The sequence below is a fragment of the Aquarana catesbeiana genome, linkage group LG05, assembly GCF_042186555.1.
Source record: "Aquarana catesbeiana isolate 2022-GZ linkage group LG05, ASM4218655v1, whole genome shotgun sequence".
NCBI classification, from domain to species: Eukaryota; Metazoa; Chordata; class Amphibia; order Anura; family Ranidae; genus Aquarana; species Aquarana catesbeiana.
In genome coordinates this window covers 465,256,013-465,281,754 of record NC_133328.1, presented here as the reverse complement: position 1 = coordinate 465,281,754, position 25,742 = coordinate 465,256,013, and the positions used below count along the sequence as shown (strand labels likewise).

General features: G+C 41.9%; 1 protein-coding gene across 7 annotated transcripts in view; it reads right to left on the bottom strand.

Moving 5' to 3' along the window:
- Window positions 1–25,742, bottom strand: part of DLGAP1 (DLG associated protein 1) — an 834,809-nt gene that overhangs the window by 613,582 nt on the left and 195,485 nt on the right. Inside the window, exon 1 of one of the 7 annotated variants that reach the window (XM_073631413.1) lies at window positions 338–503. The exons of the other annotated variants lie outside the window; for them this stretch is intronic. The gene's annotated coding sequence lies outside the window, so the exon portion shown is untranslated. Of the gene's footprint in view, window positions 1–337; window positions 504–25,742 lie in introns of those variants that run through there. 7 annotated transcript variants of the gene reach the window in all.

The following is a 25,742-nucleotide window of genomic DNA, read 5'->3' as shown; positions in this document are numbered from 1 at the left end:
TGCCTTCCACTCAGGCTTCTATCTACCAGCATTTGTAACAAAGAATCCTATAGATTTCCTTGTAACGGATAAATGCTACCTCAGTGATTACATACAATGTAGCATGATTAGCTAATTTTCCTTTTTAAATCCCCTATGATTTACAATGTTTACTAAAAAATATCATTAAACAGCAGGTGTTTCTAACGCGGGAGAGCTCTATGTTACCATGGATCTGATTTCATAGAAAGATGTGAAGCATGTACTGGCTAAATCATACAAATACTGTACGTAACACACTTTATCCCACGGAATTCCTGCATTTCAATACCAGCCGATGACTGCAAGCTCTGCTTACCTTATCACATACAAATCCACTCCACGTAAGCTGCTATCTGTTGTCTCATCTCACCTGGGGCTTCTAGAGGTAGCCACGCCTGTCTTTTAAATGATGTCAGTCCCAAAATAAACATCTTCATCAAATATATGTGAGAGTTAAGCTGGCAGATCATGTTCAACTGAAACACGCATTCAAAAAAAATTCCATAGCAACAAAGATGACAGCATGACAACCGTTGTTACTACTGCATAAGCATTAAAAAGTCTACTCACAAAAATACTCCTACACAGGATTACTTTACTTGTATCAGGGAAAAGGATATGCAATAGAAGAGAGTATTAATTAAAGCCAACTTCACCAACACTAGAGGAGGATTGTTAATCATGTATCAGTTGTATGATGAGGTGTTCATTGTTGTGAATGTTCATTACCATGGTGACCGCAATCGGGAGGAAGGCATGAAGTTGGAATGTGTCATAAATGCAGGTCTACATTTCTTTCTAGTCCTAATTTTTTCCACTATGTTATGGAATGCATCAAAACAATGCTACTCATGGAACAAGACTGCCAACGACAGCTGCTAAGTAGTTTAGGAAAAACTTTGGTTTTATCAAAAACCCCAAAAACTTGCAAATAAAATCTTATCTCTAAAATGCCTTATACCCTCTACGTATTCTATAGTATAGTGGTGGTCAGCCTCTGTCCTCCATGCCCCAGTTTTTCTGCATTATTTCAGTTCTACTCTAATGCCGCGTATAGACGATCGGAATTTCCGACAACAAATGTTCAATGTGAGCTTGTTATCCGAAATTCCGACCATGTGTAGGCTCCATCGGACATTTGTTGTCAGAATTTTAGACAATAAAAATTTGAGAGCTGGTTCTCAAATTTTCCAACAACAAAATCCGTTGTCGGAAATTCCAATCGTGTGTACACAATTCCGATGAACAAAATTCCACGCATGCTCGGAATCAAGCAGAAGAGCCGCACTGGCTATTGAACTTAATTTTTCTCGGCTCGTCGTACGTGTTGGACGTCACCGCGTTCTTGACGTTCGGAATTTTCGACATTTGCATGACCGTGTGTATGCAAGACAAGCTTGAGTCAACATCCGTCGGAAATATATCCCAAGATTTGTTGTCGGAATGTCCGATCATGTGTACGCGGCAAAAGACTTACAGGTTATGTATGCACACAGGCAATTTTAATATCTAGTTGATTTCACTACTTGTTGACAATTATCCCTCTAGCAGAGCATTGATTTCAATGGGCTAAAGATTAGATTATTGCAGCCAATCTCTAAATCCCTCGGTGGCGTGAGATTAAGGATGCATCCACATTAATGCCGCGTACACACGATTGGATTTTCCGACAACAAAACCGTTGATTTTTTTTTCGAAGGATGTTGGATCAAACTTGTCTTGCATACACACGGTCACACAAATGTTGGCCAAAAACTCCGAACATGGGAACGTGGTGACGTACGACGAGCCAAGAAAAAGGATGTTCAATAGCCAGTGCGGCTCCCTCTGCTTGATTCAGAGCATGCGTGAACTTTTGTGCGACGGACTTGTGTACACACGATCGGACTTTCTGACAACAAGTTTTGTTGGCGGAAAATTTGAGAACCTGCTCTCAAACACCTGTGTGCGAAAATTCCGACAGCAAATGTTCGATGGAGCATACACACGGTCGGACTTTCCGACAACAAGCTCACATCGAACATTTCCCGTCGGAAAGTCCAACCGTGTGTACGCGGCATTACAGTTTTAACCATGCCCAGGCATGGTTCACCCCTTGTGCAGGTTCACTTACTGTATGTAGTGTTAGTGCTTTGTCCCATGCTTGGGAATGGTTAATTCCACTTGGCAGAGGTGGTTCTGGGCACTGTTCACTTGTGGTCTGGAATGGTTCTCTTCAGTGTGAGTGAAAACTGTGCCTGAGCAAAAAACTTCCATAGATCACTGAGCACAGAAGCAGGGATCACTGTGATCTGGATGATGTATGTGGGTCAAGGAGCACTTATTTTAAAGAACAGTGCAAATGCAAATCAGATGGGGGAGTGTGGAGGGAGGAGGATTGAAGTTGTGCCGTTCAGTTCAACCGTGCCCGGTATGAGTGTCCCCTAAAATCCTTTGTGTGGTCCAAACCTTGGTTACTGGTTGATTATAATTCCAGTCTACTAAGGGGTTTACAGATGAACAATGGGTATGCAATTTTTGCATAGTTAAATTTTTCCAGCTGGACCAATGTAATATACAGTACATGTGTCATACCTGGATGATGCCTGCGGAAGCTGGAAATCAACATAGTAGGCACCACTACTACAGTGATCACCACTATCTTCTAGGTCCTGTGCCTAGTGGCTGCTCTTCTGCTTAGTGAACACAGTAGGTCATTATTCAGAGAACACTTAGCATTTTCTTAATGAATGCAAAGCTTTCTTTGATTGGATGAAGGTCATCACCAGCATCTCCACCTTGTCTAGAGAATGCTTTGCATTCATTCAAAAAATGCAAAATGTTCTTTAAATGGCACTGGTGCTGAGCAGTTGATCTCGTTCACAGAGCTCGATACAGAACCCGGAAGCTAGCAGCAATCACTGTAGTAGCGATGACTACTATAGTGGTTTTAAGCTTCCATGGGGATCCCACAGGTATAAAACATGCATACATAAAGTGATTGTAAACCTTCATTTTTTTTTTTTAAATAACAAACATATAATACTTACCTCCACTGTGCAGTTCGTTTTGCACAGTGTGGCCCTGAACCTCGTCTTCTGGGGTCCCCTGGTGGAGCTCGCAGCTCCTCTTCGCATCGGTAAACCCCCTGGGAGACGCCTTCTCCCTGGGGGGTTACCTTGCGGGCACGCTCCAGAGTCCAGAATTTGCGTGCATAGACACAGAATGCCGGACTCGGCCCCGCTCCCCGGCACCCACGTCATTGGATTTGATTGACAGCAGCGGGAGCGAATTGATGCACTGCTATCAATCTATCCGATTAAGAGCCAAGAACCCCGTGCTGAGAAGGTGAGCGCATCTCCGCCAAGGGAACGGACAGGCTCAGTTGAGTAAAACGGGGGGGGGGGCTGGTCAGTGTCAGAAGTTTTTTCACCTTAATGCATAGGATGCATTAAGGTGGGAGGGTATACAACCCCTTTAAATTGGTCCAAGCTGGACCAATGTAACTATGCAAAGACATCCATACCTGAAATTCAGCTTTAGCCATTTATCACCTCATTTACAGTACAGTGATTTCAGGGGGTAAAATTGTTGAGTAGCATGATGTATTTAAAAACTCTTTCAGAAAGTTTAAAAAAAAACAGGAAACCTAATGAGAGAGAAATACCTAGCTTGTAAATGCTGTCCTCCTTCTGACATTTATTTTTACTGGGCTGTCTTTCTGACAGTAGTCAACAGGCAATAGTATTCAATTCAGGAGAACTGACTTCTCTTGCTATATACTTGCTTCACCTCATTAGCTCCTAAAATATTACAGCAATCTTGTCATGCTAAGAAAAGCTGCCTAAATGTCCCTGCAAAAGAAGAGATATTATACTTAATTATCTGACAGCCCATTTCTCCTGTCTTCCCCCCATTTCAGTGATTCAGCCTCTGCCAGTCTCTTCAGCACTCAGTACTCCTTGGAAAATCAGATTCCTGTGCTTCCTGCCATGCTCCATGGTTCTATCCTCTGACTCATACACCAGTGTTAAGTTCTGCAGTGATGTAGGGGGTCAAAGGATGGAACCACAGCATGCAGTGGGGGACAGAGGCAGCCAACATTCCCAAAAGTGTCTAATGCTAAAGAGACTGGTGGAAGCTGCAGTGCTGGAATGGAGTAGAGGTAAGTATACTACCTATTCTGTTTAATGGACCTTTTGCATCCCAGTGGGTTTCGGTGGTCCCCTGCCGTGGCAGGCTAAATCTCACTTAATGTTGGCCTAATAGGATATCTAGTAATAATTGTATATGGGAAATTCAAACTCTGTGCTTTGGGGTTCATTGAAGCTGCTTGGATATGTTTGCCTCATCTTGGCCACATCATCACTATGAAAACACTGTCAGATATAAAGTCTTTTTAAAGGTCTAAATTCTCATTCAGTTGTAAGTATGTTGTTGTTATCGGATGGGGATGCACCCAGCTGTGCAACATCTGAATCAATTTTTTTGAAAAATACTTTAAAATATTTGCATTTATGAACTTGCATCTTGACATTTAAAACCACAGACAAACAGATATTCTGGTATTTGACGAGCTCTACATTCCTAACAAACCCATGTAATATTGATGACGCCTCCTGACATCCTGGTGAGTTGGCTTGTGACCTTAGCAATATAAAAATGGAATTCCACTAGTTCTGTTAATAATACAAGCTACCTTATGTTAATTGCATACACTTATACTTTCATTTTAAAATATTATGCTCAGCTGGTCTGTGTTAATAGGAAAAAACAAGTTTGTTATTGTCTCAAATAAAGAACATGTGACAGTGCTGGAACTTAAACAAAATGACACTGTGTTATATGAATAGATATATATATATATATATATATATATATATATATATATATATATATATATATATATATATATATATATATATATATATGTTTTTATGCGTATACTGTAAATTCTTTGTCTTTGAATGATTATGTATAGTTTGTTGGTAGAACACCATTTTATTGGCATAGAAAATAAAAGAGTAACATTTAAACATAGTAACTCTTACAGAATAAACCCAAAGGGGAAGGGTAAAAATACTTGTGCACAATAGCGCACCAAATTTGTAGGTACGCAGTCCACAACAATATGGAAAGGAGAGCAGGGAAAGCAAAGGCAATAAACATTTAGAAACTGTAGTGTAACACTGTAAAAAGGGGGTTATAGTTAACTCCAACTGTTTAGCTAGGTCACGTATGGAAGGGGGAAGAGGGGGAAAAACCACCCCCCATGACAGTTAAAGAGGAACTAAACCTTCCTGTATACTTTGTACCTATAGGTAAGCCTAGAATAAGGCTTACCTATAGGTACTGTAAATATCCCCTAAACGTGCGCCGTTTAGGAGATGTTTACTGTATACTGCGCCGAGGATGTCTTCTGCGTATGCGCTCTGAAGGAACGGCCGCCCGTGCCATTTCATCAGAAGTATGTGCTGTGACCGGTGGCTCCAGCACATGCGCGGGAGAGATGTCATGGAGCTCCTGCCAGTCACACAGCTGGAGTCCGTGGCCCCAGAGGGAAGACGGGCAAAGATGGATGCGGCCTCCAGTGGGGACGACGCGGGCTTCGTTTGCAGGTACAGTGCCTTAAAAAAATATTCATACCCCTTCAAATTTTCCACGGTTTGTCATGTTACAACCAAAAACGTAAATGTATTTTATTGGGATTTTATGTGATAGACCAACACAAAGTGGCACATAATTGTGAAGTGGAAGAAAAATAATAAATGGTTTTCCAAATTTTTTACCAATAAATATCTGAAAAGTGTGGTGTGCATTTGTATTCAGCCCCCTTTACTCTGATACCCCTAACTAAAATCTAGTGGAACCAATTGCCTTTAGAAGTCACCTAATTAGCAAATAGAGTCCACCTGTGTGTAATTTAATCTCAGTATAAATACAGCTGTTCTGTGAGGCCCTCAGATGTTTGTTAGAGAACCTTAGTGAACAAACCGCAGCATGAAGTCCAAGGAACACACCAGACAGGTCAGGGATAAAGTTGTGGAGAAGTTTAAAGCAGGGTTAGGTTATCAAAAAATATCCCAAGCTTTGAACATTTTACGGAGCTCTGTTTAATCCATCATCTGAAAATGGAAAGAGCATGGCATAACTGCAAACCTACCAAGACATGGCCGTCCACCTACACTGACAGGCGGGTAAGGAGAGCATTAATCAGAGAAGCAGCCAAGAGGCCCATGGTAACTCTGGAGGAGCTGCAGAGAGCGACAGCTCAGGTGGGAAAATCTGTCTACAGGATAACTATTAGTCTTGCACTCCACAAATCTGGCCTTTATGGAAGAGTGGCAAGAAGAAAGCCATTGTTGAAAGAAAGCCATAAGAAGTCCCGTTTGCAGTTTGCGAGAAGCCATATGGGGGACACAGCAAACAACAGAAGAAGGCGCTCAGAAGGGAGCAAAATGTAACTTTTTGGCCTAAAAGCAAAACGCTAACACTGCACATCACCTCGAACACACCATCCCCACCATGAAACATGGTGGTGGCAGCATCATGTTGTGGGAAAGCTTTTCTTCAGCAGAGACAGGGAAGCTGGTCAGAGTTGATGGGAGGATTGATGGAGACAAATACAGGTCAATCTTAGAAGAAGACCTGTTAGAGTCTGCAAAAGACTTGAGACTGGGGGAGAGGTTCACCTTCCAGCAGGACAACGACCCTAAACATATAGCCAGAGCTACAATGGAACAGTTTAGATCAAAGCATATTCATGTGTTAGAGTGGCCCAGTCAAAACCCAGACCTAAATCCAATTGAGAATCTGTGGCAAAACTTGAAAATTGCTGTTCACAGATGCTCTCCATCCAATCTGACAGAGCTTGAGCTATTTTGCAAAGAAGAATGGGCAAAAGTGTCACCCTCTAGATGTGCAAAGCTGGTAGAGACATCCCCAAAAAGACTTGCAGCTGTAATTGCAGCGAAAGGTGGTTCTACAAAGTATTGACTCGGGGGCTGAATACAAATGCACGCCACACTTTTCAGATATTTATTTGTAAAAAAATTTGAAAAACATTTATCATTTTCCTTCCACTTCACAATTATGTGCCACTTTGTGTTGGTCTATCACATAAAATCCCAATAAAATACATTTACGTTTTTGGTTGTAACATGACAAAATGTGGAAAATTTCAAGGGGTATGAATACTTTTTCAAGGCACTGTAAGTGTCACATAATGTGCTAGTATGGGATGCACACTAGCACATTTTGCCTTTACTTTGCAAGGAAAAAAAAAAAATCTGAGCTTACTTCCTCTTTAAACACGAGTGCAATATTATGCAGGATATCAGTCTAGAAACAGCGGGTAACCTATTTGGAGTGCAAGTAGGGGTATTGGACTTGACAGTTAGGGGGAACCTGATAGGCTACTCTAGGCCAAATAAGTATTGTGGTTTATGAGTGCTGATGGGCGCAGCTGTCGCCCTGTTCATAGTAGAACACCATTTCATTCACTTGCTAGCAGCATCTTTGGAGAGGTGAAGGAGCGGTGTATACACCGCTCCTTCACCACTCCTGCCCACTGAAATCAATGGGGCAGCGCGGCTATACCGCCGGCATTACCGCTTACTGGAGCCGTCGGTAGTGGCAGAGGTGATCAGATCCTTCTCAATCTGTGGTATGGAGCTGACTGAGGGGAAGATGGCCCCCACTCGGCTCCATACCATTGCAGGGTAGGAGCGATGTTAAAACATCACTTCCACCCATAGTTCTTAACCACTTCAGCCCCGGAAGATTTGGCTGCTGAATGACCAGGCCATTTTTTGCAATTCGGAACTGCATCGCTTTAACTGACAATTGCGTGGTCGTGTGACATTGCACCCAAACAAAATTGATGTTCTTTTTTTCCCCCACAAATAGAGCTTTCTTTTGTTGGTATTTGATCGCCTCTTTGGTTTTCATTTTTTGCGCTATAAACAAAAAATAGCGACAATTTTGAAAAAAACGCAATATTTTGTACTTTTTGCTATAATAAATATCCCCATTTTTTTTTTAAAAAGGCAATTTTTTTCTCAGTTTAGGCCGATATGTATTCTTCTACATATTTTTGGTAAAATAAAATCACAATAAGCGTATATTGATTGGTTTGCGCAAAAGTTATAGCGTTTACAAAATAGGGGATAGATTTATAGCATTTTTATTATTTTTATTTTTTTATTAGTAATGGCGGTGATCTGCGATTTTTATCAGGACTGTGATATTATGGTGGACACATCGGACACTTTTGACACATTTTTGGGACCACTAGCATTTATGCAGCGATCAGTGCTATAAAAAAGCACTGATTAAAGTAAAAATGTCACTGACAGGGAAGGGGTTAACACTAGGGGATGATCAAGTGGTTAAGTGTGTTCCGTAGGTGTGTTTCTAACTGTAGGGGGAGGGGACAGACCTAGAGGAAGTGACGGATCGTGGTTCCTAGCTAATAGGAACTCATGATCTGTCATGCCTCACAGAACAGAACAGGGATTTGTGTGTTTACACACACTTGTCCCTGTACTGCCTCTCATGCCCACGATCGCTCATGGCTGGTGACCATCGCAACCATCGGCCACGAGCATCGGCACCCCCACTGTGCAGCGGGCGTGCCTGCTATCCTGATCCCGCGAGCTGACGTATAACTACGAAGGCTCGCGGGATCATGCCGACCTGCCACAGTAAAATGACGGCAGCTGGTCAGCAAGGAGTTAAAGGGACATTTTTTTTTTCAAATGTCATTTTTATATTATTTTATTTTTTTATTGCATTTTAGTGTAAAAATGAGATCTGAAGTCCTTTTGACCACAGAACTCATTTTTATGAGGTCCTGTCGTGCTTTTTTTATATTACAAGGGATGTTTACAATAGGATTAAAAGTGACATAATTTTTTTTAAAAAGAACAGTGTAAAAATAAAAAATAAAAAGTAAAATAATATCACCATGATCGTTAGAGCGAGAGCAATAATTCTTGCCCTAGGCCTCCTCTGTAACTCAAAACATACAACCTGTCGAATTTTTTAAAGGGTAAAGGTTTGTCCCAATTCCACGAGCGGGCGCAATTTTGAAGCGTGACATGTTGGGTATCAATTTACATTGGCGTAACATTATCTTTCACAAAATAAAAAAATTGGGCTAACTTTACTGTTTTATTTTTATATTTATATATATATATTTATATTTGTCTTATTTTTTAATTCCAAAAATGTATTTATTTCCAAAAAAAGTGCGCTTGTAAGACCGCTGCACAAATACGGTGTGACAGAAAGTATTGCAATGACCGCCATTTTATTCTCTAGGGTGTTAGAAAAAAATATATCATGTTTGGGGGTTCTAAGTCATTTTCTAGCAAAAAAACCTGATTTTGACTTGTAAACACCAAATCTCCAAATGAGGGTCTGTCCTTAAGTGGATATATGTTACTGGCCTATCTTCTTAGTTCAGTCTGTGTGCCTCCTACTTTGACTTCAACATGCTTCTCATTCATTATTGTTTCTGCTAGACCTGTGCCTTTGCCACAACATTGCATAAACGCCTCCTAACCTGACTGTTGGTTATTTTTTGCCTTTGCCAGTTGATGTGGTATGGCTTTGATTTCTTATCTACAAAGTCAGCTGCTAGCTGTGCAGAAACTCTAGGACTTTGATCTGGAAGCGCTACCATGAAGTGGTTTCTAATGAAGTGAATCCAACACTACTACAATAACTGCACCTTCCATGGCATAAGGCAGTGATGGCAAACGTGCCACAGATGGCACGCCGAGCCCTCTCTGTGGACACGCCTCGAGAATCCCCCAGGCAGTCACTTGCACTGGCGGTGCAGGCACAGAGGAGACGGCTCCCTTCCAGTGCCAGTGACGTTGGCGGGGGGGGGGGGGGGTGGTCAGCCAGTCATCTCGTCCCATGTGTGATGTTTAGGAGGTATAAAGTTCTTTCTCCACTGTCCCGAGGGTCTGTGCTGCAGCTCATTGCCTCCCATGGACCCCTACACCTCCGGTAAGGCATTCAGGCATTCCTCTCTGCAGGTACCCTGTTCCAGCTCCCCCTGCTCCAGGACTACTTTGGTTTGGTCTGTCCTTCTGGTGCAGCCTGTGGAACAGCAGAGGGGGGAGGGGCAGTGCTCGGAGCTGATCATCCATGGCCATGTGAGAGGTACAGTGGCTGCTAGCTGACCTCCCAGTGGCAGGGATATCGAGGAGTGGCTGGAAGGCGGGGACTCCTACAATACAGCCTGGGGAGAGCTGGATGATGAGGCCATGGAGAGGAAAGGAGGAGGATGGATCCTCTGATCTACATTGTACTGTGTGTGGGGGGATGGGGATGTGAGTAGTGCAGGAAGTATGTGTCAGGTAGGTGAGTGCATGTGTCAGGTAGGTGAGTGTAATGGTCAGGTAGGTGAGTGCATGTGTCAGGTAGGTGAATGTAATGGTCAGGTAGGTGAGTGCTTGTGTCAGGTAGGTGAGTGTAATGGTCAGGTACGTGAGTGCATGTGTCAGGTAGGTAAGTGCATGTGTCAGGTAGGTGAGTGTAATGGTCAGGTAGGTGAGTGCATGTGTTAGGTAGGTGAGTGGAATGGTCAGGTAGGTGAGTGCATGTATTCAGTAGGTGAGTGTAACGGTCAGCTAGGTGAGTGCATGTGTCAGAAAGGTGAGTGCATGGGCCAGGTAAGTGAGTGTAATGGTCAGGTAGGTGAGTGCATGTGTCAGGTAGGTGGGTGTATGTGTCAGGTAGGTGAGTGCTATGGTAGGGTAGGTGAGTGTATGTGTCAGGTAGGTGAGTGTAATGGTCAGGTAGGTGGGTGTTATGTGTTAGATAGGAGAGTGTAATGGTCAGTGCATGTGTTAGATAGGAGAGTGTAATGGTCAGGTAGGTGAGTGTAATGGTCAGTGCATGTGTTAGATAGGAGAGTGTAATGGTCAGGTAGGTGAGTGTAATGGTCAGTGCATGTGTCAGGTAGGTCAGTGTATGTTGCTGATGTATTCTGAGCACAACGCATTCCTAAACCCTGTATTCTGAGCAAATCTGGCAGAATTGTATGTTTTTGGTCCCTTGGGGCTCATTCAGAGGGATGATCAGTCCCATCCTCTGTACAGAGCCGCTGGAAGGTTTAATTCTGTGTTGGCACTTTGAAAGAAATAAGTTGGTTTTGTGTCATGGTTTGGGCTCAAAAAGTTTAGTCATCACTGGCATAAGGGATTGAGATTCACGGAAAGAACTGTGGTCTATGAGACACAACAAGAGCATCAAGTGTCATATGGCGAATGAACATTAGAGTAACATCAGTGTACCATGCAAAGCCAACTCAATAAAATCCTCTTCGATTTCTCAGTTATGTGAAAGTCCACACCCTCTCTTCTACTAGGTACTAGTGTTCGGTGAACGGTTCAGCTCCAGCATGAATTCGGGTCAAACATTGGTTGTTTTCCCGTTTGTCGGCGTGCTTGACCGTTTGTTCGGACCGCCAAGGGCCCCACAATGCACTGCGCGCCGCACAGTGCATTGGAAGCCCTAATTGGCTGAAGCAATGAAGGATTTGCCAAATCAGGGCACAGAACACTGTCAGTGCCATGATTGGAGAAAGTAATGATGACTGTGCCCGATCATGGCTCATTGCTCATAGACCCACCCCCACTATAAAAGGATCCTTCCCAGATAGAAGATAGATAGAACAGGACTCTGTTCATTGCTACTAGCAATTTTGTGTGCTATAGCGTGCTGTTGTAATTCTATTGTGAGTGTAGAGTGTAAGTGTAGTGTGAATATAGTGATTGTGCCGTGTGAGTGTAGTGCGACCATTTATTTTTACTTTAGTGTCAGTTTAGTGTTTCAGGTCTGGTTTATTGCAGTATATTGAGGTGTGTTAGTGCAGATTTACTGCAGTATATTGAAGTGCGTTAGTGCAGTTTTACTGCAGTATATCGAATTGCGTCAGTGCACTTTTATGGCAGTATACTGAAGTGCGTTAGTGCAGTTTTACTGCAGTATATTGAAGTACGTTAGTGCAATTGTACTGCAGTATACTGAATTGCATTAGTGAACTTTTACTACAGTATACTGAAGTGCATCAGTGCAGCTTTACTGCAGTATATTGAAGTGCGTCAGAGAAGTTTTACTGCAGTATATTGTAGTGTGTCAATGGAGTGTGTCTGTGTAATAAGTACTCAAGTTAAAGTGCACCAAACACCACTTTCCATTGATTAAACTGCATCCAAGTACACATTTCCGCTTCTGTATTACATTTCGGTAATAAGCCCCCCTTCATGTCCAGGAGGCCAACAAGGAGAGGCAGACATTCTCATGGCACTGTGAGGGGGCCAGCAGCGTCTGTGTCCACAGACAAAGGTGGACCTAGTCTGTCCTCGAGCAGGGCACCATTTCCTCTGTTTATTGATTGCCTATGCTATCCAGCCACAGCATGCAGAATAGGTGGTGGACTGGCTTACTAAACCATCCTCATCCACCTCATCCTCTGTCACCCAAGCAGAGACTAGTGCACAGTCCACTGCAGCTGCCAGAGCAGCTTATTCTGCCTCTTTGTCCACAGCTACTCCTGCCATAGCCCCAGCATCATGCATGGAGGACTAAGCTGAGTTATTTGAACACAACGTCAGCCACTTGCTTCTTGACAATGCACAGGCATTACTTGATTCATCAACAGTAACTCTACAGGGTTACAGCGTGAAGGCACCACCAACACCCAAAGCCCAATTTTTCCATACCTGTTACTTCTATCCAAGGTCTGCAAAACAGACACCATAATTTAACCCAAAAATCTCTAATCTTGTTTCAGTGCACTACATTGTGGCCTCATCATACAGACTGGCTCCCCAGGCTATTGTTTAAAAAATAAAGAAAGTTTGCAGGAAAAATGTCATTTTTTGGCCTTTATAAATGGCATTTTTGCTGCAGCAGGCTCTATACACCGTACAGATGCGCCGCTTTACAGGAAGACTACGGGGACCCCCTAGGCACTATATTTAAAGGAATTTTTCATTTTTATTGTTTCACTTTAAGCATCAGTAAATCACTGCTCATTTAAAAATTGTTTTTTACAAACTTTTTTTCATTGATACATGTCCCCCAGGGCAGTACCCGGACCCCCATACCCTTTGTATGCCCAATAACTTGCATCTACGCCTTCAAAATGGGCATTTTTTATTTTTCCAGTTCGGGTCCCATAGACTTTGTTATTCCATTCCAAACTTTTTCTTTCTCAGCCCATCTCTGATAGGGACAGTAATGTAGAAATTGGAAGACAATTTCTATTTATCTCAAGCTTTCCTTCAAAAAACATTTAGCAGTTTAAACAGTAGATACAAAACATGTAATAATGTAATAAATACGATTTCTTAGATGATACAATTGAAATACAGTCATGGATTTAACTGTTTCCCAAAACAGTTACATTCAAGGCAATTGACTTGTGCTCTTAACTGAACTGTCAAACATCAAATGACTGGTGTCATACCTGATTACATGTGTAGCAAAATATCAACAGCAAATCAAATAGAGGCTAAGATGGCAGCTTTCTTGGCTGTAAGGGATAGGAGGGTTTAGCTTTAAATAACTTGCATGTTGCATACAAGAGCATCATGGAACTGCTATTAAAGAGGAACTGCAGTCTGCTCACATAATTTGTAATAAAAACACCTTTGCCATTCTGAAGCTTCCCTCCAACCACTTTGCATATTATTTCATATACGTTGTGATTCTGTACTTGCCAAATATGCTGCAGAAATCTCCCTCCACTGAGTCTGGCTGCAACCATTTTAACTGTGGGTAGCTGAAGCTGCTGCCTGTTCACTTCCTGGATTTACACAGACACACAGAGGCACACCCCCAACTCTACAGCTCTCATTGGCCCTTTTATGACTTATCCCCTCTCCCTTCCTGGCAAACTCTCACAAGAGTGATAGAGAGAGCTGTGCATGATGTCACAAGCCTAGGCTTTTTTCCAGACAAGAAACAAGAAGTGGGCTGAATAAGGTATTTACTGGCAGAAAAAAATGTTTTACTATCCAAAGTTAAAATAACAAGGGCAGAGGATTTAATAGATGGAAAGATGAAAAAATGACTGAAGTTCCGCTTTAGGGCTTTAAAAGCCTTTGCAGAAACCCAATGATATGTGTAGTGCAACATTTCAATGTGAAATGTGCTTTATTCATAGCTATATATGTAAGATTGCTATTTTTATGTTTAATATGCAACTGTCATGTTACAACAAGAATGAAGGAAAGCATTCATAAGTTGCTGTACCTTCTAGATCAATAAACGGCATGTATCAAACAGGTAGAGCACTTTACTGTATGTTCAACTGTTATTCTATGCTTTTCACCATGTGCACTTGAAGTATTTCTATATCTCTCCATTTGTGCCAGAGAGACAATCATTGTTCTATGAATAGCTCTCATACGTGAGCTGCAATCCTCTCCAAATCACAGCTATTTCTTACTGTGTTTATGATTTGAAAAAATAATTCCAGCATTTACATAGAGCTCCAGTGTTTCTTCTGACCTACATTTACTAAGATGGTTCCTGTCTTCAGCTGAATAGTTTTGTACATTTTTTTCTGGAGAACGCTTTACAAGCCACAAGCAATCCTGTACGCAAGGCCTTTTAGTAAGTTCCTGAAATACCATTACAGTGAAGATCAGTGAGATGTCAGATTCTGTGAAGCTCACTCTCTATTCAGGGTGTAAAAGAACACACCAAAAACTTTGATAACCTAATATAATGAAGAAGTATGCAGTAAAAGAGATTATAGAATAATAAAAAAGTGAACTAAAATGTGATTTATCTTCCCTTTGCTTTCCCGAGAACAGCAGTTTTAATGTAGCTCTATGGAACAGAGAATTTTAGAACTGCAAGGCAAGGTTATAGAAGAATAGATATTAAGAATATTGAATTTAGCTACTATTATTCAATAATTGTAAAGTAGAACTTCAGCCAAAGTTTTTTTTTATAGAGTGGGGAATGATTAGCATCAATTTTTTTATTGATGTCTATTTCCCGATTTGTGAGATTTTTCCAACATTACCCATAGCAGAAGGTCAGACCTTTGACAGCTGTCTGAAGCACACACTTTCCTCAACAGGTACAGTGACAGTAATTAAATCCCCCAAACAGTTTTATTTATTTTATTTCAGGTACTTATATAGCACCATCAATTTACGCAGCGCTTTACATATACATTGTACATTCACATCAGTCCCTACCCTCAAGGAGCTTACAATCTAAGGTCCCTGATTCACATTCATACATACATACTAGGGACAATTTAGACAGGAGCCAATTAACCTACCAGCATGTCTTTGGAGTGTGGGAGGAAACCGGAGTACCCGGAGGAAACCCACGCAGGGACAGGAAGAACATGCAAACTCCAGGCAGGTAGTGTCGTGGTTGGGATTCGAACCAGCGACCCTTCTTACTGCTAGGTGAAAGTGCTATCCACTACACCACTGTAGTTCTACTCTTACCCATTCCTTGCAACACTAAGAAAAAAGTTTGGGTTTTCCCTATAATTTGATACAATATTGATTACAATATGCGCTATAAACTGTTTAAAATGGACCTTTCAGTAACTGTATGAGCTGCATGACTACATTTCTGACTTCTCACAATTTACAAGAACAGTAAAAGTTTTCGAAAAAAGTTTTCAGAAAAGCTGTAGTTTTAGTTAGTGTCGAACATTTGTACACACTTTGAAGAACCACACAGGTAACACGATTGTGTCAGCTCGTAGCTTCTCAGTCCAAAAAGTAGACCATGGATGATGCCGGAACAAAGATGGCACCATCCTTCTGAAGAAAAAAAAAACAAATGAAGGCATTGTCAGAAAAGTACTGTGATGTATGTGAGATGCTATATACACGTAGAAGTGTTACACTTAAACATAACTGCATATGCATACACTTAGCATAAAAAATATCTTAGATGGTAGGTCCACTTTAAGAAATTATTGTGTTCAATGAGTACTGTCCATATTTTGTTCATTGGCATATATAGTTGTCTGAAGAGAGTTATTGCTTGTAGAGACACATTCTTTGAAGCTGATTTATAAATATGGTGCACAGAAACTATGTGGAACATTACCCATAGCAAAAAGATTCCTTGTTTCATTATCCTGGTGAATAAAAGATGAAGCATGATCAGGGAATAGGCTCTACTTTTCTCTAGTTTTTAATGCTCCAATTGTTATACAGCTGTTATCTCCTTCTCTCTTTGGAAATATTCAGATTTCACCAGTTACCTTGTTGAAACCTTAGGGGCCGGTTCACACCATAAATTGCACTGGAACACACTTTGTGTTCTAGTGCGATTCACATGCATTCTGGGTGCAGTGCAATTTAAGGCCATTCATTTTAAAGGGCTAAAAATTGCGCCCGACTGCACAAAAAAAAGTGCATGCACTACTTTATAAAACACACAGGATCCAGATCGAAGGGTACTACTGTACCCTGCAATCTGGTGCTGGCAAAAGCATTGCGTTTGCGACCTGTGTTTGGGGTGTCAGTAAGTTAACATTGACACCTGCTGTTAACATTAAAGCGGAACTTTACCCAACCCCCCCCAAAACATTTTATTGTTCCTCCCCTGGATACCTGATGTGGTGTTCTGCACAGGAGGGATACTTACCCACCCAGTGGATCTAGCGTTGTTCCTCTGCAATCCCCTTCTCTGTAGCCAGCACTCGGGTCCCACGCTGCCATCTTCTTCCGGGATGTAATTTGGAGGCACAGACACTCCTCCCAATGATGGGCCGCTAGGCCCACCGCCTCCTACTTTAGGAAATGGATGCTCTTGGCGCTTCTTGGGATATCCACATCACATTTCCCAGGAAGCACCAGGGAGTACTGGCGTCATTCGCCTAGGCGAATGACAGAAGAAGGGTCAGTAAGAAGTCAGTCTTTGTGAAAAAATAAACAAATAAAAGGAGGAAGAAAAAAAAATATGATAGCTGTGTAGTGGAGGGGGAAGGGGGTAGCGGGATGGAGAGGAGGAAATTCATCAAGAAGAGTAAAGTTTTGCTGTAGTTTAACATTGACATCATGGGTTGAAGAAAATTGCTTGTTTCCCCTATCAACGCAATCAGTGTTACGCTATTGTATTCTGACAGAATACAATGTGATCATACAAAAAAAACCCCACGAATTGGTTGTACTGAAGTTGATTGATTGTTCGACTTCAGTACAAACAGCATGCACAAGGGTGCTTAGCAGCTCCTGTGTGTTGAGGTGTAAAATCCCTAGTGCTTTCTGATGCCCAGGAAGCCACACGTGCCGCATACAGCCACCAATACAAATGCATGGAGCTACTTTCGCTTTTGGGGAGAAGCACCATACATCCATGCACAGATAAACGATGATGCTGAAGCCATCAGCACTTACGCAAGCACAGCTACATACAGCCATTCACTTGTATTGGGGGCCATACGTGGCATGTGTGGCACCTGAGCACTAGAATTCACTGGGGATTTTTTTCCACCTCAGCACACAGGAGCTACAAAGCGTCAATGTGCCTGAGGCCTAAATTCTATTTCTGTATGATGTACATTTGGTGTCATGAGGGAACTCTGTCATTATGTCAGTGTTTTTGTAATTCTTCTTATAATTACATAATTCTTCTTCTCTCTCTTTTTGGGTTCCCAGATAGTAGCTAATGTTTCCAAGCTCTTTGATTTCAAAATTTTCTTTCAGCTTGTGAACTATCTGATTGTAATCCCCTTCTTGTTGAAAACAAGTTATAATGACATCAACATAGATAAGGATGTTTATCCATCTGTCTTCTTGATTGCTGGAGTAGCGACAAGTGATTCCCTCTCTGGTAAGTACTTCACTTTCTCATTCCATATCCTTGCAGATTGTTTAAGAACATTGTTTAAGAACATAGATGATCTTCTGAAGTTCACACACAAGGTTGTCTCCACGCTCAAACCCTGGTGGTTGCTCCACGTAGAGATCTTTCTTAATGTCTCCATATAGGAATGAAGTTTTAACGTCTAGGTGTTTCACTTGCATGCCCTTCCCGGCTGCAATGCTAAGAAGCGCTCTGATGGTGGAGTGTTTTACGACGGGAGCAAATGTTTCATCACAATCTTCATAGAATTTCTTGGATTAACCCTTGGCAACTAGTCTGGTTTTGTATTTGTGGATATTCCCTTCTGCAGCTGGCTTTACTTTGAAAGTCCACTTACTTCCTATAGTTTTGAGGTTAGGGGGAGCTCTATGAGTGTCCAGGTTTTATTTTTTTGAAGTGACTTTAATTCTTCTGCTGCTGCTTTTCTCCATTTATTGGCTTCACGTTTTGGCAGTTTTTCTATGTCTTCCAAGGATGTTGGTTCAAGTATGCTGTGTGTTTTGACAGTGTATGACAGCTTGCAGGGTGGTATCCCCTTTGTAGTCCGAGTGGATCTTCTGCTTTCAGGCAGTTCAGCAGGATCTGGTGGGGAACTTGATTTAGGCGATGTGAGTTCCAAATCTTGTTCTGACTCCTGCAAAGGTTCACTTTGGTTGACCTTTTCTTCTGGTTTGCTTGGTATATTCACTTCACGGCTTTCAGGGATCAGTGTTTCAGGTGATGGGCTTTCATCAAAATAAACACTATGACTTATTGTCATTTTGTCAGTCTTTGGGTGTAGGATTCTGAAACCCTTAGTTTGCTCACTGTAGCCTACCAGAATGCCCTTTATGGCTCTGTTCTCCAGCTTGGATCGCATTTCACTTGGAATATAGGCATATGCTTTACAACCAAACACTCTGATGTGCCCTATGCTAGGCTTTGATCCATGCCACATTTCAAATGGAGTACTTTTAATGGCTCTTGAGGGTAGTCTGTTCTGTAGGTAGGTGGCAGTCATGACTGCTTCTCCCCAGTACTTGTGAAGTAGGTTGGCATCCGACAACATGCACCTGTCCATTTCTTCAAGAGTGCTATTTTTCCTTTCTGCTACACCATTTTGTTTATGAGTGTATGGTGCGGTTTTCTGGTGTACTATTCCTTGTCTCTTCAGATATGCGGCTACTTCTTTGCTTATGTATTCTCCTCCCTTGTCAGTGCGTATTATTCCTGGTTTGCGTTGGAATTTGTTGCTAGACATGGCAACAAACTCTTGATGTTTCTCTGATGTTTCATTCTTGTGTTTTTTTAGATAAGTAGTTGTGTACCTGGAATATTCATCAATGAAGGTCAGTAGATATCTGTTCCTGCCTGACATGAGAGTTTTCATTGGACCGCATATGTCACTGTGTATAAGCTGCAGGGGGTGGATAGTTTTTTTAGATGCCTGTGGAAGGGGAGCATGTGTGGCTTTTGCTTCAATACAGCACTTGCATTTCATGAGCACTAGGCGCTATTGACAAATCTTCTGATAAGCCTCTCTTTGTAATGTCTTGTATAGCTTCTGGACTTCTATGCCCCAGCTGCCTGTGCCATAAGTGAATACATTTGCTATGTAGGTCAATAGAGACTATATTGGCTTGCTGGTCTGTGGTGATGAGCCTAGGTATAGGTGATCATCCAGTTTTCCTTTTGTGAGGAATCTCTTATTATTGTGAATTGTGCATTCATCACCCTGGAACCTAACTGTGAGACTGTTGTTTGCAAGACTTTTCACTGATAGAAGGCTGCCTTCTAGTTCTGGAACATACAGCACTTTCTTTACAAGGATACTGTGGTGACCTCCTTGTGGTGTAATGCAGTTCAGGAAGCCCTGGCCTTTACCTTCAGATGTGATGCTTTTCCCGTTTGCTAGGAAAACTTTGTCTCCTTTGCACTGTAATCAATGTTTGTGAAGAAGGTCTCATCGTTAGTCATGTGTCTTGGCGCTCCTGTGTCTATGCACCAGCCATGTGGCTTGCCGCTCTGTGTCACTTTAAAGGTGCCACTCTATGGTGTGTCTTCGGTTTCCTATGTGATTGCTTTGACCCTTTCTTTTGTGGATAGCTTTAGCTTTCGCTGCTCAGTTTTCCAGATAGAACAGTCCTTTTTCAAGTGACTGATCTTCTTACAGCAAAAACAAGCTCTGCTTTCTATGTTGCTTTACATCTGCACCACTTGCCATTTTCCAGTAGCTTGCATACAGTACTCACAGACTTCTCTGTACTCACTGAGTATCCTCTCTAATGCCTGAGTGCCTGGGACCCATAACCTATCAGCAGGTTATTGAATCATGCGCTTGGAAGCTTGTTGTATGCAGAGAATTCTTTACTTTCATGGAGGTTATCTTTATCATGGCTTTAGATCATGTAGACAGAAACAGGAACAAGGAGCATCCAACTACTTGCACTGAGGAACGATAACACTGCCTCTAAATACATTACCATAGATACAGACTACAGTGTCACCTGCTGGATAGATAGATATAATGCATATATATATATATATTGTCAGTTTATATAAGCGACTTTACATTACATGCTGTTGTTCTTCCAACACTCTACAGTATGAGTCTGGGCAGCCCTGACTGGTGCTGTGCCAGTCACATGACTTCAGAAGAGCAATTCAATTTACAGTGGGCACCGAAAGTATTCAGACCCCCTTAAATTTTTCACTCTTTGTTATATTGCAGCCATTTGCTAAAATCATTTAAGTTCATTTTTTTCCTCATTAATGTACACACAGCACCCCATACTGACAGAAAAACACAGAATTGTTGACATTTTTTGCAGATTTATTAAAAAAGAAAGACTGAAATATCACATGGTCCTAAGTATTCAGTCCCTTTGCTCAGTTTTTAGTAGAAGCGCCCTTTTGATCTAATACTGCCATGAGTCTTTTTGTGAAAGATGCAACAAGTTTTTCACACCTGGATTTGGGGATCCTCTGCTATTCCTCCTTGCAGATCCTCTCCAGTTCTGTCAGGTTGGATGGTAAACGTTGGTGGACAGCCATTTTTAGGTCTCTCCAGAGATGCTCAATTGGGTTTAAGTCAGGGCTCTGGCTGGGCTATTCAAGAACAGTCACGGAGTTGTTGTTAAGCCACGCCTTCGTTATTTTAGCTGTGTGCTTAGGGTCATTGTCTTGTTGGAAGGTAAACCATCGGCCCAGTCTGAGGTCCTGAGCACTCTGGAGAAGGTTTTCGTCCAGGATATCCCTGTACTTGGCTGCATTCATCTTTCCCTCGATTGCAACCAGTCGTCCTGTCCCTGCAGCTGAAAAACACCCCCACAGCATGATGCTGCCACCACCGTGTTTCACTGTTTGGACTGTATTGGACACGTGATGAGCAGTGCCTGGTTTTCTCCACACATACTGCTTAGAATTAAGGCCAAAAAGTTCTATCTTGGTCTCATCAGACCAAAGAATCTTATTTCTCACCATGTTGGAGTCCTTCAGGTGTTTTTTAGCAAACTCCATGCGGGCTTTCATGTGTCTTTCACTGAGGAAAGGCTTCCGTCGGGCCACTCTGCCATGGTGGAGGGCTGCAGTGATGGTTGACTTTCTACAACTTTCTCCCATCTCCCGACTGCATCTCTGGAGCTCAGCCACAGTGATCTTTGGGTTCTTCTTTACCTCTCTCACAAAGGCTCTTCTCCCCCGATAGCTCAGTTTGGCCGGACGGCCAGCTCTAGGAAGGGTTCTGGTCATCCCAAACGTCTTCCATTTAAGGATTATGGAGGCCACTGTGCTCTTAGGAACCTTAAGTGCAGCAGAAATTTTTTGTAACCTTGGCCAGATCTGTGCCTTGCCACAATTCTGTCTCTGAGCTTTTCAGGCAGTTCCTTTGACCTCATGATTCTCATTTGCTCTGACATGCACTGTGAGCTGTAAAGCCTTATATAGACCGGTGTGTGGCTTTCCTAATCAAGTCCAATCAGTATAATCAAACACAGCTGGACTCAAATGAAGGTGTAGAACCATCTCAAGGATGATCAGAAGAAATGGACAGCACCTGAGTTAAATATATGAGTGTCACAGCAAAGGGTCTGAATACTTAGGACCATGTGATATTTCATTTTTTCTTTTTTAATAAATCTGAAAAAATGTCAACAATTCTGTGTTTTTCTGTCAATATGGGGTGCTGTGTGTACATTAATGAGGAAAAAAATGAACTTAAATGATTTTAGCAAATGGCTGCAATATAACAAAGAGTGAAAAATTTAAGGGGGTCTGAATACTTTCCGTCCCCACTGTAAATTATAAATATCAAAAAACTGTTTTTGAGCTCCCTATGAATCTTTATTGAACATCAGATATGTATTTTTTGTGCATTAATATGGTGTAAGCAGAGTCAAAGATGACTGGCACTAGCTTTTATTTTGTACCGATGGCATCTGTATCCAAGGCTCTTGTTTTACTTTACAGATATTAGCAATAACATTTGATATACCTAATACTGATTTATATTAAAACTATTTTTTGTGGGTTTCTTAGTGAATGTAAATAATTAGTATACTATATCCCACTCCATAGTATTTAGCAATAGGAGGACATGGAGCAGGAGAGAGGGTAGCGTCATTTACCACTGTGTATACACCCGTATGGGTGACTCTATAGTTACATGGGCTGCACAGATAAGAAAAAGGAGGAAATAAAGAGCTTAGAAGGGAATTGAAAGTAGATGACAACAGTTGGCCTACACAATCCCAGGCTGTCATTAGGGTTGTCACCTCATCCCTTTAAACCTGAACACATATGAATTACACAGGTTCTGAGGCTAATTAAATGCAGATAAGGCAACAAGTGAGTTTAATTACCACCTTAATCAATCAGCCACAGAACCTGTGTAATTAATATGTGTTCGGGTTTAAAGGGATGAGTTGGCAACTCTAGCTGCCATGGGGATACAGAAAATATGAGAGGGACAGCTGAAGGCAGGATCAACCAGATATATTTTACTGCACAAAACAAATTCTTTAGTCACTTTGTGAGTATGCACACTCTGTTATATAACATGTAATGAGAGTTTTTTACAGTTTGGGTTTAATGATACTTTAACCAGTTCAGCAATTTTGAAAGTAGTACACACATTCAAAGTGTGAACCTTTAACCACAAGCTGATGGCTGCAGTAGCAGCTATCAGCTTGTGTGGGTTTTGTTTAGCTGGCTCCAGGCTTAAAAGTAAAAGTGATGCAGCAGCTCCATAGCGGCACCCCCTCTTCCCGTGGTTCCTGGGCTCTCTCACTCTTACTGGAGTCCAGGAACACAGCCTCCAGGTAGGGGAGGTAGAACCTTGTGAGACCTCGATCTCAAATGCAAACAATGAAAGCGAAAGTGGTGTCACTTCTGGTTTCAGATGCACCATTTCCTGGCCAGTACAGCCAGGGGACACATCTAACAAAACCGATCTGTGCTTGGTTAGATGGTGTGAAGAGCAGGGGAGACATTGGGGTCTATTAGACCCCTAATGTTCCCATAAGGAGTACCTGTCACCTGCCCAATGCTATAACATAGGGGTTTACTAACCCCTTGTGATAGCAATCAAGTAAAAATTAATTAATAAAAAAGAAAAGAAAAAAGTTTTACAAAAATAAAATTATAATAAAATATATTAAAATTAGTAAAAAAATTGCCCTAACCCCTGTTGCCCTACACACCTGCACAAACACAAGCCCAGTTTGTGCACGCATATGTAAACCGCTGTTGCACCACACACATGACATATCCCCGTGAACATCAGAGTGAGAACAATAATTCTAACACAAGAGATCCTAGTTAATGCTAACTGATGAGCTGTAAAGGCTTTTAAAGCGTCAACCTATGGTGATTTTTGGGCACCACAGTTTTTGGGATATCATAGGCACACACAATTTTAAGACATGAAATGTTTGGTATCTATTTACTCGATGCAATCCCATCTTTTATATTTTAACAAAATGGGTATTATATTGTGTGTTTTTGCACTAAAATTCATTTAATTATATTTTTTCCTGAAAATTTGTGTTTAACCACCTCCTGCCTGCGCTATAGCCGAATGCCGGCTACAGCGCGGGCCTTAATTGCCGGGAGGCCGTCAATAGACGTCCTCCCGAGCATGCGCTGTCAGCGCATCCCTGCTGGGTGTGTACAACGTGCTCTTTGATCACCGAGTCTTTGAGACTCGGCTGATCACAGATCAGAGTAAGGGGCTGATCCCGGCCCCTTACCACGTGATCAGCTGTCAGCCACTGACAGCTGATCACGTGATGTTAACAGAAAATCAGAGCTGCCTATCAGTGTCACCTACCAGTGCATACCAGTGCCCATCTGTGCCACCCATCAGTGCCCATCAGTGACACCTATCAGTGCTACCCATCAGTGCCAACCATCAGTGCCCATCAGTGCCACCCATCAGTGCCACCTCTCAGTGCCTATCAGTGCCACCTCATCAGTGCCCATGAGTGTCGCCTCATCAGTGCCGCCTCATCAGTGCCCATCAGTGCCTATCAGTGCAGCCTATCAGCGCACAACAATGAAGCAGAAAAAATACCTGTTTTCAAAATTTTATAACAAACTATGAAACTATTTTTTTTTTTTAAAGACTTTTGGTCTTTTTTCATTTTTTTTAGTAAATCACCAGCAGTGATTAAATACCACTAAAAGAAAGCTCTATTTGTGTAAAAAAAATGATAAAAATTTAATTTGGGTACAGTGTTGCATGACCGCGCAATTGTCATTCAAAGTGCGACAGCGCTGAAAGCTGAAAATTGACCTGGGCAGAAAGGGAGTTTAAGTGCCCAGTAGGCAAGTGGTTAATAAACAGTTACACAAATATCATGTAACAATTTGCAACAATCACCTTTTTATTCTACGGGGCCTCTGCTTTCAGAAAATATATCTTATTATGGGGGTTTAGGTAATTTTATTGAAAAAAAAAAGATTTTTACATGTATGCGAAAAATAAGAAAAATTGCTCTGGAGCTGAATTCTGGAAGCTTTAACCAAAAGAGACAGGAAACGTGCTAATCACCATTTTGTCCTGTTGTTTCCCTCACTACTGAATTACCATAGTTAATTCCTAATTCTGCACTGTGTCTCTCTAAGGCTGCTATTTTGGTAGAGGAAATATTTGCTTCCTTGTGTCAGAGCCTCTAACAAGAAAAAAAGTGTGTGGCACAGTAGTCACATCAGCAAACCTCACCCTGAATCTTCTGAGACTAGCAGTCAGAGCCAACAGTGACTGAGATCTCACACTGCTGATATACACCTATGAAGCAACAATACCAAGAAGTGCAATTTTGCTGGGGGAATTGAAGGCAAAAAGGTGAATCTATTAACCACTTGCCGACCGCCACGTGTAATATACTGCAGGAAGGTGTCTCTCCTGTGCAAAATCATGTACAGGTACGTGATTTCGCTCTTCCAGGTCTGCAGTGCACACTTGCGCTGCCAGTAACCAGCTCCCGCTATTCGATTGGACACAGCGGGAGCCAATCAGTGGGTCCAGCAGACCCGATGTCCGCCGGGACCCACCAATCGTTCATGAGAGAGGCAGACTGCCGTTCTTTCTATGTAAACAAGGCAGATCACTGTTCTGCTAGTAGGGGAGACAGAGATCCTGTGTTTCTGCTAAGTAGGAACACAGATGTCTGTCTTCTCTTAGCCAAAGCACCCCCCACACAGTAAGAAAGCACTCCCTAGGAGTACATTTAACCATTTAAAAAAAAATAGAAACCAATAGGTTCTAAACCCACACAAATCAATGACCAAAAAACAAACTACAATGAAGAGCTGCATGTTGTAAAGTGTAAAAAACACCTATAACATCAAAAGAAACAAAGGAACTGCGCACTTATATCATA